Consider the following 11,456-nt stretch of genomic DNA (forward strand, 5'->3'; position numbering starts at 1 on the left):
ACCACCGTAGTTCGGTAATGAGGGGATAATGTTTTTGAAGCAATTGAAGCAAAAATCTACTCAAACCTCAAGTTAAGATGAAAAACAATTTCTAAGAAGAACGATGTGAAGTCTCATTTCTACGAAGGACAACGGGTTTTTGTTAAACTACGATGTATCGACAACATTCTATAGCTTTATGGGAAAATCAAAAACTCAGTATGTGTTATTTTTGGCCCATTTCAAATTGCTCGAGAAAAATTGATGACGTGGCTCATAGATTAGCATTGCTCTGCTGAAGCATCGAATTCATCCAATTTTTTTCATGTGCCATTACTAAAGAAAAAAATGTGAAGGTGAAATCGTGAAATCCGGGATCCAAAAACTAACTCCATTCCTTTTTCATCGCTTACTCATCGAAGTTGGACCACAGATTTCAGACCAATATCTATTTTACAAAGGTGCACAATTCTCGTAAATTCGAGAATATTGATCAAGTTTTGATTCAACGGGATGCCAAAGACCCGACAATTCTTGGGAGGATGTTGTTGTCTATTAATGGAGGGATGATGTAATGGAGTATTGGCGCCAAATGTTGAATAGCACATGCAAGGGAGTATGTTGGTCGACTCGAAAGAAGTTTTAAAAAAGATGAGTGAAAGAATGACATGGCACATCTTTGACAGCTTGGTAGGAAAAAGGCATCGAGACAATCCCAAGTTCGTGGAGTATGTTAAATGGGATAACATGGCATCAAAGAGGAAGACGATTAGTCGAGAGGCGCATGCGAGAGGAAGAAGAAGCAAAAAGCGAGAGAAGAAAGAAGAAAGAGTTGGGCCCGGCTTGGTTCTCCGGTGATCTCTCCTATGACTCGTTGGGAGGGAAGTGATTCCCACTTTATTTTACTATTTTCAGTTTATTTTCTTCATATCTATAGCTCTGTGAGATTATTTTCCTCATTTGGATTGTTGTTTGGAGTTTATTTGATGTTTTGTTGGTTGATGATGAGTTCTTATCAATATATCAATGCTTAATTGCTTGGAGATCGAGTGGAGTTTAGTATCTCGAGTTGAATATTAGAACTGCTTTGAGTAATATTGCTCACTAATTCTTTTTACACTTTGGTCCGCTTTTATTAGGTAGATTCAGGATATGCATGTCATCTGTGTTGCAACAAGTTCATGATGAATTTGAAGTTTGGCGGTGAGTGTTGGAAGATGGGAGAAGGATTCGCGATGGCCTCTTGGAAAATCTCAGCAAGGGAGTCCGAATTTCTTTTCACGAGGGTGATAGAAGATGGCAAGTCGGGCAAAGAAAGCGTGGGCATACATGGAATAGGGGATCACGGTATGGCTGGCATGAAGCTGAGGAATGGTGAGGAGAAGTGTTAGAATTGATTGAAGTTGAGTGAATTTCAGAAATGATGAAGCAGAGAAGCAAGGTTGTTGTAATTCAGGTGTTCGGGTGGAATTAGTTTAAAAGCGGAAGGGTAGCTGAGTCATTTCATCCATTTGAATGTTAGTTAAAGCGACTTTGGAAGATCGGAGGAAAGAAACGGATGGTGAGGATTTGTTTGATCAGTGATATTGCATAAGTTCGAGGCAGCAAGAGTCCGAAAGATTTGGATCCGAGATCGTGTGGTCCAGATTGAATCAATCAAGGATGGAGGTTTAAGTTCTAGGCGAGTGGAAGAAGCCATGGATTGTGTTTATAGTGAACAGTCGTGATCCGCAAGATCAAGGAAAGTGCATTAGTTTGAGGCGGATCAGGTCAAGCGGTGGAGTTAACTTGGGCTAGACACGTTGCATTGTGATTCACTGGTTCGGGCTTCGTAGATGATCCACCCGAACTTTAATGAGTTATGTATAGTGTTTTGTTTAAAATGTTTTTTTCTTATCCTCTCTGCTTTTTATGAGTGTTTTTTTCATGTAAGTCTCTTCTTGTATGAATTTTTCCCGCTTATTTGAGTGAGTTTTTCATCCAAGCTTTCTATAAGAAAGTTGTTGTACTTGATCTTAACTTCTTGTGTATTGAGTTTGAGAAGAATCGAGTTATATACAACTCGATGTCATTGTTTTTGTAACATTGACTTCTGTTTCACTGTTTTACTGGTTTCTTGGGCTTGTGAGAATTTTCAAGATCAAGAGGTTGGGAATTACAAGTTGTTTTATATAAGAAACTTGTTCTAATTGATCTAAACTCTCTATATAGTGATTAACAGTGGTATCAGAGCTATGAGGTGAGAGTTGTCGGTGTTAGTGTGCAGGTGAGTTGAGAGATGGTGTTTTTAGTTGTGAGGTTTGGTGTTAAGAAGTTTTTGGAGTGATAGTTGAGGGTTTGTGGTGTTTTTATTCTGGTAAGAATTGTGAGAGTTTTTTTTAAGCTGTGAAGAGTGGTAATTGTGTGAAGGTGAAGTCTAGAAAAATTATAATGGCTTCTAGTTCATCATCAGCATCTACACCAGCATCTGCACCAACACCAGAAATTTCTCACTCTTTGTTGCCAATTTTCAAAGGAGATGGGTATGAACATTGGAGCTATAGGATGAAGATTTTCTTTAGATCCCAGAGGTTGTGGAAAATTATAGAAGAAGGTTTTAGCAAAGAGAAGCCATCAGAGAAGGACTTGGAAGATGATGCCAAGGCCTTATTTTTGTTGCAACAAGCTGTGGATGAGACAATTCTTCATAGGATTGTCAGATTTGATTCAGCAAAGGAAGCCTGGGATCATTTGAAGAATGAAAATCAAGGGACTTCTCGTATGGTGTCAGTAAGACAGCAGGCATTAAGGCAAAGATTTGATTTGCTTCAAATGAGAGAAGATGAAACTATACAACACTATATTACAAGGGTTCTGGCAGTGGTGAATCAAATCAGAGGTATGGGAACTGAATTGAAGGATGCTGAGATAGTTTTGAAGGTGTTGAGGAGTCTATCTTCCAGATTTGTTCATGCTGTAACTTCCATAGAAGAGGCAAGGGACATGTCCACATTATCTCTGGATGAATTGAGTGGTTCTTTGCAGGCTCATGAGGCAAGATTTAATCAATTTTCCGAGAGGCATGAAGCTTTTTGTTATGCAAGGAAATTTCGAGAGGTGGAAGAATGAGAGGAAGAGGCAGGAATTTTAGAGGTAGAGGAAGAGCTGAAATTAATCCTAGAGGTGGTGATCAAAGGCAAGCCATACAACAACAAGGACAACAATATACAAATGAACGTGGTAGAGGTGGTCCAAGATTTTTTGGGAGAGTTAGTAGAGGCCGAGACAAGTATGGTCGAGAGGTGCAAGAGGAGGTTTTCAGAATGTTCAATGCTTTAAGTGTAAGAAGTATGGCCATTATCAATCTCATTGTTGGTCTACACAAAGCAGAAATTTAGATGAAGGTTCAAGTTCATCTGTTAATATGAGCTCTATTGATTATGGAAGCTTGTTTATGGTGCACAATGGAGAGGAATTACATAACTCATCTATTTGGTTACTTGATAGTGGGACTTCTTGTCACATGACAGGTAGGAGAGAATTATTTCACAATCTTGATGAGACATTGAGACATAAAGTGAGATTGGGAGATGACAAAGAAGTTGATGTTCTTGGCAAAGGATCTGTTGCAATTCAGGTGTGTGGAGGAGAAACAAAATTAATACATGGAGTTCAGTTTGTTCCTTCTTTGGCTCACAATTTATTAAGTGTTGGTCAGCTAGTTGAAGAAGGTTATGATGTGGTATTTGGCAAGACTGGGTGTGTAATCCAAGCAGCTGATTCTGGAAAAATTTTGTTTCACATTCAGAAAAGTGGTAACAATCTCTATCCAATTGAATTTTCTAATGAAATTCAGATGAATGTGGCAGTAAAGGATGAAGATTTGGGAATGCTATGGCACAGGAGATATGGGCACTTGAATTTCCAAGGGTTGCAAGTGTTAGCACAACAAAATTTGGTAATAGGTTTGCCTGAAGTCAAGAAAGTGAATTGTGAAGAGTGTGTCTATGGAAAATTGGCAAGATTTCCATTCAATTCTGGAAAATCCTGGAGAGCAAAACACAAACTTCAGTTAGTTCATGCTGATGTGTGTGGGCCAATGCAATCTGAGTCAATTGAAGGAGGTAAATATTTTTTGCTCTTTGTTGATGACTTTTCAAGAATGTGCTGGATTTATGTGTTGAAATTTAAGCATGAGGTTTTCAGTTGTTTCCAAAAGTTTATGTTTTTTGTTGAGAGGCAGTCAGGACAGAATTTACAGATACTTAGAACAGATAGAGGAGGTGAATTCATGTCAAGAGAATTTCAGGATTTCTGTATACAGAAGGGTATTAAGCATGAATTAACAGCCCCCTACACTCCCCAACAAAACGGAGTAGCAGAAAGGAAAAATAGAACTCTGGTGGAGAAAGCAAGAAGCATGTTAAAGGCTGCTGATATGCCAAAAAAATTTTGGGCTGAGGCAATTGCTACTGCTGCATATGTGTCTAATATTTCACCAACCTATGCAGCTCAAGGAAAGACTCCACATGAAGCTTGGTTTGGGATCAAACCAAATGTGTCACATTTGAGAATTTTTGGATGTATAGCTTTTGTCCATGTTCCTACTCAAAACTTGCAGAAATTGGATAATAGAGCTGTGAAAGGAGTTTTTCTTGGTTATTGTATTGATGCCAAGGCATATAAAATTTTTGTGCCTGATACGGGGAAAATTCTGGTGAGTAGAGATGTTAAGTTTATTGAAACTGATTTTTGGCAGTGGTCTGAAATGAAGGGAGACACATCTGGTATAATAACTCTATAGGAGAGGAGAATGATCATTGCAGGGAATTCAAGAACAAGTGATCAGAATGGTTCAGATGCAGCAACAGCCAGTAGTAGTAACAGCAATTCTTCACCAACTCATACTGAACAAGCAAGTGATCCTAGTGTTGATGATTCTCCAACAACAAAGGTGAGAACTTTGAAAGAATTATATGAAAGTTGTTCATATGCACTCAATGTTTCAGATCCTAATACTTATGAGGAGGCTAAAAAATCAGAACATTGGAGAAAGGCTATGAAAGAAGAATTTGATGCAATTCAAAAAAATGAAACTTGGAAACTTTGTGATTTACCCATAGGTAAAAAGGAGATTGGAGTTAAATGGGTTTACAAGACAAAATTGAGGCCAAGTGGAGAAATAGACAGATACAAAGCTAGACTTGTAGCTAAAGGGTATTCTCAAGAATATGGAGTGGATTATGAAGAAGTGTTTGCTCCAGTTGCAAGAATGGATACAGTTAGAATGGTCCTAGCTCTTGGTGCTCAGAGGAAGTGGCCAATTTTTCAATTAGATGTGAAGTCTGCTTTTCTGAATGGGAAGATTGAAGAAGAAATCTATATTGCTCAACCAAAAGGCTTTGTAGTGCCAGGCAAAGAGAATCAAGTATACAGATTGTTTAAGGCTTTATATGGATTGAAGCAAGCTCCAAGGGCATGGTATGAAAGGCTTGATACATGGTTTTTTTCTCAAGGATTTCATAGAAGTTTGACAGAGCATACATTGTATAAAAAGGTACAGAATCAATCAGAAATTCTCCTGGTATGTGTATATGTGGATGATCTGATTTGTTTGGGATCATCAGTTGGAGTTGTCAAGCAATTCAAAGAAACCATGAAGAAAGAATTTGACATGACAGATCTTGGCTTGATGAAGTATTTCTTGGGGCTAGAAATAAATCAAAATGAGCATGGTGTACATGTATCACAAAAGAAATATGCCAAAGAGCTATTGAAACAGTTTGGTATGCAAAATTGTAAAGCTGTGGGTATTCCAATGAGTCAAAGTACAAAATTGCAGTTGATTGAAGATGCAGAGAGTACAAATGCAACTATTTACAGAAGCTTAATAGGTAAGCTCTTGTATTTAACACATACCAGGCCTGATTTGGTTTATGCTGTCAATCTACTTTCTAGATACATGGCTCATCCTACTAAAGTTCATTTTGGGGCTGCAAAACATGTACTGAGATATGTTGCTGGCACCTATGATTTTGGAATTCAATACAACAGTAATATAGAGTGTGTAATTGAAGGTTATTGTGATAGTGATTGGTGTGGTGACACTCTAGATAGAAAGAGCACATCAGGTTTTGTTTTTAATTTGGGTTCTGGAGCAGTGTGCTGGTCTTCTAAGAAGCAAGATATAGTTGCCTTATCCTCTACAGAAGCAGAATACATCTCTTTGAGTGCAGCATGCTGTCATTGCATATGGATGGAGAAAATCTTGGGTGATTGTGAGGAGAATTATGATAAGGTAACTCAAATCTGGTGTGACAATAAATCCTGTATAGCAATTGCAAAAAACCCTGCACTACATGGCCGAACAAAACATGTGGATGTTAGATTTCATCACATTCGTGAGTTGGTGGCAAAGAGGAAGGTTCAATTGAATTATTGTTCTACAAACATGCAGGTTGCTGATATCTTTACAAAGTGTTTGAATGTTCAAAAACACAGTCAATTCAGAGGTGAGATGGGAGTCTGTCAACTTCAATCAAAGGGGGGTTTTGTTAGAATTGATTGAAGTTGAGTGAATTTCAGAAATGATGAAGCAGAGAAGCAAGGTTGCTGTAATTCAGTGTTCTGGTGGAATTAGTTTAAAGCAGAAGGGTAGCTGAGTCATTTCATCCATTTGAATGTTAGTTAAAGCAGTTGGAAGATCGGAGGAAAGAAACGGATGGTGAGGATTTGTTTGATCAGTGATATTGCATAAGTTCGAGGCAGCAAGAGTCCAAAGATTTGGTTCTGAGATCGTGTGGTCCGGATTGAATCAATCAAGGATGGAGGTTTAAGTTCTAGGCAAAGGGAAGAAGCCATGGATTGTGTTTATAGTGAACTACTCGTGATCCGAAGATCAAGGAAAGTGCATTAGTTTGAGGCGATCGGTCAAGCGGTGGAGTTAACTTGGGCTAGACACGTTGCATTGTGACTCACCGGTTCAGCTCAGAAATGAGTCAACGAACTTTAACAGCTTATGTATAGTGTTTTGTTTTAAAAATGTTTTATCTTATCCTCTCTGGTTTTTTTTATGAGTGTTTTTCATGTAAGTCTCTTCTTGTATGAATTTTCCTGCTTATTTGAGTGAGTTTTCATCCAAGCTTTCTATAAGAAAGTTGTTGTACTTGATCTTAACTTCTTGTGTATTGAGTTTGAGAAGAATCAGAGTTATATACAATCTGATGTCATTATTTTTGTAACACTGACTTCTGTTTCACTGTTTTACTGGTTTCTTGGGCTTGTGAGAATTTTCAAGATCAAGAGGTTGGGAATTACAAGTTGTTTTCTATAAGAAACTTGTTCTAATTGATCTAAACTCTCTATATAGTGATTAACAAGAAGGACGGGCAGCATGGATGCCAGGATGGCACTATTCCAGTCCAGAATGGGGGTGCTCTGAAGAAAAGAAAAGAAAAGCATGGTGTTTGAATGAATAGCAGTTGAAACAGTTGAAGCTTTTGAAGAAAAGAATATTTAAATTAGGTCAATGTCTCGGCGTGAGTGAATGACCAATGCTGGCACACATTAAGGTTACGTTGTGACCAATGGGTGTCTAGATTTGGTATTAACCAATGGAAAGTTAGCATTTTGTCTACTAGTCTGTAATAGTTTATTATAAAAGTTAATGGAAGTGCTGTGTTTTGATTGGGTCTCATTACCTTTTCTCACATCCGATTTTATTTTGACCCCTTGACCAAGTGTGAGAGAACAACCAGCATTTCATAAAACCTTGTTTTCTCTCTTGAGCATTTCATCAAACATCCACCCCTTTCACACTACCGGTGATTGCCACACTGCCAATATGGTATCAAAGCTACGGTGATGGCAACCAGTAGCTCATCGGCGTCGACCGGTAACCCAGTGTGTCTTTCTCAGCCGTCGATCCCAGTGTTCACTGGCCAGGAGTACGAGTGATGGAACTTGTGGATGAAGACCGTTTTCAGGTCCCAGGAGTTGTGGGACTTGGTGGAGACCGGCTTGACGGAGTCGAAGGACGAGGCAGTGGAGAGGGACAACTGGAAGCGAGACGAGAAGGCATTATGCTTGATCCAGCAGTCTGTGGACAGCCCGAACCTCGACCGGATTGCTGAAGCAAAATAAACACATGATGCTTGGGAGATTCTGAGAAAGCATTGTCAAGGAACGTCCAAGGTTCTATCCATAAGAATCCAAGCTCTACGGCAGGACTTTGAGACATTGCAAATAGGAGACGACGAGGGAGTTCAGGCGTACATCTCATGGGTTATTACAATCACTAACCAAATCAAGGCTCTTGGGCACAAGCTTAAGGAGCATGAAGTTGTGTCAAAGTTGCTTTGGAGCCTAACACCGAAGTTTGACTGAGTTGCTGTTGCAATTGAAGAGTCGAAGGAGATCTCAAAGCTCACTCTGGATGACCTCAGTGTCACACTCTGCAAGTACATGAAGTGTGAGTGAATCGTGCGGTAGGGAAAGGCACTAAGAAGGCTCTCCATGTCAAAAAGTGAGCATCCGCCACTAATCACAGTGAAAAAATTAGAGGTGTTGGAGCTCATGCGGGTGATGGTAGAGGCCGTGGAAGGTCATTTGCTCTGCGGAGAGATAGAGCTCGAGGTGGTCGTGGAAGGGGTATGGATAACAAGAGCCACATACAGTGTTTTTAGTGAAAGAAACTGGGGCACATGAAGGCAGAATGTCGAGCACGAGAAAAGCAACCAGAGAAGAGAGCTGGTCTTGTAGCGTATGAAGAGGAGACACGAAGAATATCTTCATGACAAGTAGCTCCACATTTATTCACTCTAACACTGTGTGGTTGATTGATTCTGGGTGCTCAAATCACATGACCGGTGATAAGATGCTATTCAGTGAGCTTGATGAGTCACTGAGGATCACTGTGAGGTTAGGGGATGACAAGGAAATGAAGGTGTGTGGTGTGGGGACAGTTGCTATTAGTACACAGTCGGGAACACAGAAGAGGCTGCAGGGAGTTCAATTTGTGCTGGGACTTGCGCACAATCTCTTGAGTGTGGGACAGCTACTCTCCAAGGGCTACTCGGTGGTGTTTGAGAAGAATCAATGCATCATCAGGGATAGTCAAGAGAAGAATCGAGTGATCTCAGTCCTAAGAACAAGCAACAACATGTTCCCATTAGATATTGCAAAGATGGAGAACCTTGTACGGGTGGTGAGGAGCCAAACTGAAGAAGAACTATGGCATCTAAGACTCGGGCATCTAAACTATAAGAGTCTGATGGCTCACAAGAGAATGGTGAGAGTAATGCCTGAGCTGAAGAAGAAGACACACTGCGAAGATTGTGTAATGGCAAAGCAAGAAAGAACTCCCTTTCCCAGCGGGTAGCTCGAAGAGCAAGTTCATGCCTTGAACTTGTACACATGGACCTCTGTGGCCCTATGAGTGAAGATACACTGGGAGGAAACAGGTACTTCTACCTATTAGTTGATGACTATAGCAGGTGGTGTACATTCTATTTCATCAAGAATAAATCTGAAGCCTTTGCAAAGTTCCAAACTTTTCATACACTTATGGAGAGACAGACGGGCATGAAACTTAAAACAGTGAGAAATGAACGAGGTGGGGAATTCTCATCAAATGAGTTCCTGGAGTATTGTGATAGGCTTGGAATTAAGAGGGAATTCACAACACCTTACTCACCTCAGCAAAATGGTGTTATGGAGCGTACAAATAGGACACTGGTTGAAATGGAAGAGGTCTATTGAAGAGTGGGGAATTACCAGTAAAATTCTGGGGAGAAGCTGTGTCCACTGCTGTGCATCTAGTGAATAGATGTCCAACCCTTGCACTGTGCAACAAGACGCCCTATGAAGCCTGGCATGGAATTAAACCCAATGTAAGTTACCTTCGAGTATTCGGGTGTATTGCATTTGCTTTAATTCCCTCAAAAAAATTACAGAAAATCAGCGATAAGTCTGAGAAATGTGTGCTCATTGACTACTGTTCAGAAGCCAAAGCATACAAGTTGTATAATCCCTATACTTGTAAGATCATTGTAAGTAGGGATGTTGTGTTTCATGAGGGGTCTCGGTGGAATTGGGAAGCAAAAAGGCATGAAGAGCCAGAGATCCTAACAGAAGAAGCTATTGGGACCTCGTGTGGTGCGATTCTAGACAATGTTGCTAGTGAAGAAATGTCTATACAAAGCTCAGGTCCTCAGGCTGATCAAACAGGAGATACAACACTAAGGAGGACACTGCTTGTTGTCCGATATATATAGCACATGTATTTTTGCTTTGTGTGCAGGTGATCCACATGATTTTAATGAAGCAGTGAAGTACAAAGACTAGCAAGAGGCAATGAAGTCTGAAATTACTGCAATAGAGAAGAATAATACCTGGGAGCTGTGTGAATTGCCTCTAGGGAAGCGTGCAGTAGGACTGAAATGGATTTACATGTCAAAGGTGAATGCTCAAGGCCAAATTGTGAAGCTGAAGGCTTGGTTGGTGGCCAAGGGGTACTTACAGAAGTACGAGGTGGATTATGAGTAGGTTTTCTTGCCCGTAGCATGACTAGAAATTGTGAGGCTGGTGTTGGCATTGGTAGCACATGCAGGATGGCCGGTGTATCACTTTGATTTTAAGTCGGCTTTTTTGAATGGAGACATTGAAGAGGAGGTATTTGTAGCACAACCAGAAGGCTATATAGCTAAGGAAAGTGAACATCTAGTCTATAGATTGAAGAAGGCACTCTATGGGTTAAAACAAGCCCCTCGTGTATGGTATAGCAGGATTGATCATCACTTTCGAGAGCATGGTTACATAAGGAGTGAGTGTGAACATACATTATACCGAAAGGAGCTAGCAAGTGGAGAGAGGTTGCTTCTGAGTTTGTATGTGGACGACATCATCTATACAAGCTCATCAAGTGTTCTCGTTGATCAATTCAAGTTGGAGATGATGAAGACATTTGATATGTCAGATTTGGGAGAATTAAATTATTTTCTCGGGCTTGAAGTCAAGCAAGAATTCAATGGCATTTTCATTAGACAAAAGAATTACATCGAGGTGCTATTACATCAATTAAATATGGAGAATTGCAAACCAGTCCTAACTCCAATGGGTGTGTATGATAGATCATAGGGAACTACTGAAGAAGAATTCGGTGATCCAAGGATGTATCGCGGTTGGTTGGAAAAGCTTTTATATTTCAATCACAATCGCCCGTATACCTCATCTCGGTGAGTTATCTCCATATTCACGATGTCCAAGCTTGATTCATTTTTCCGCAGCAAAGCTAGTGGTGAGGTATTTAGCAGGAACCAAGGAGCTTGGGCTGTGGTTTTCTCGGGGCGATGAGGGGACACTTGAAGCCTTCTCGAGATAGTGGCTCGGGGAGGCTCACTACCGATCGGAAGAGCACCATGCAGGCATCTTGGATTCGGTCAGGGATTGAGTGCGTGTCATGGAGCGCCAAGAAGCAAGAGATAGTAGCACTCGCCAAC

This window comes from Dioscorea cayenensis, chromosome 10, assembly GCF_009730915.1.
Source record: "Dioscorea cayenensis subsp. rotundata cultivar TDr96_F1 chromosome 10, TDr96_F1_v2_PseudoChromosome.rev07_lg8_w22 25.fasta, whole genome shotgun sequence".
NCBI lineage: Eukaryota > Viridiplantae > Streptophyta > Magnoliopsida > Dioscoreales > Dioscoreaceae > Dioscorea > Dioscorea cayenensis.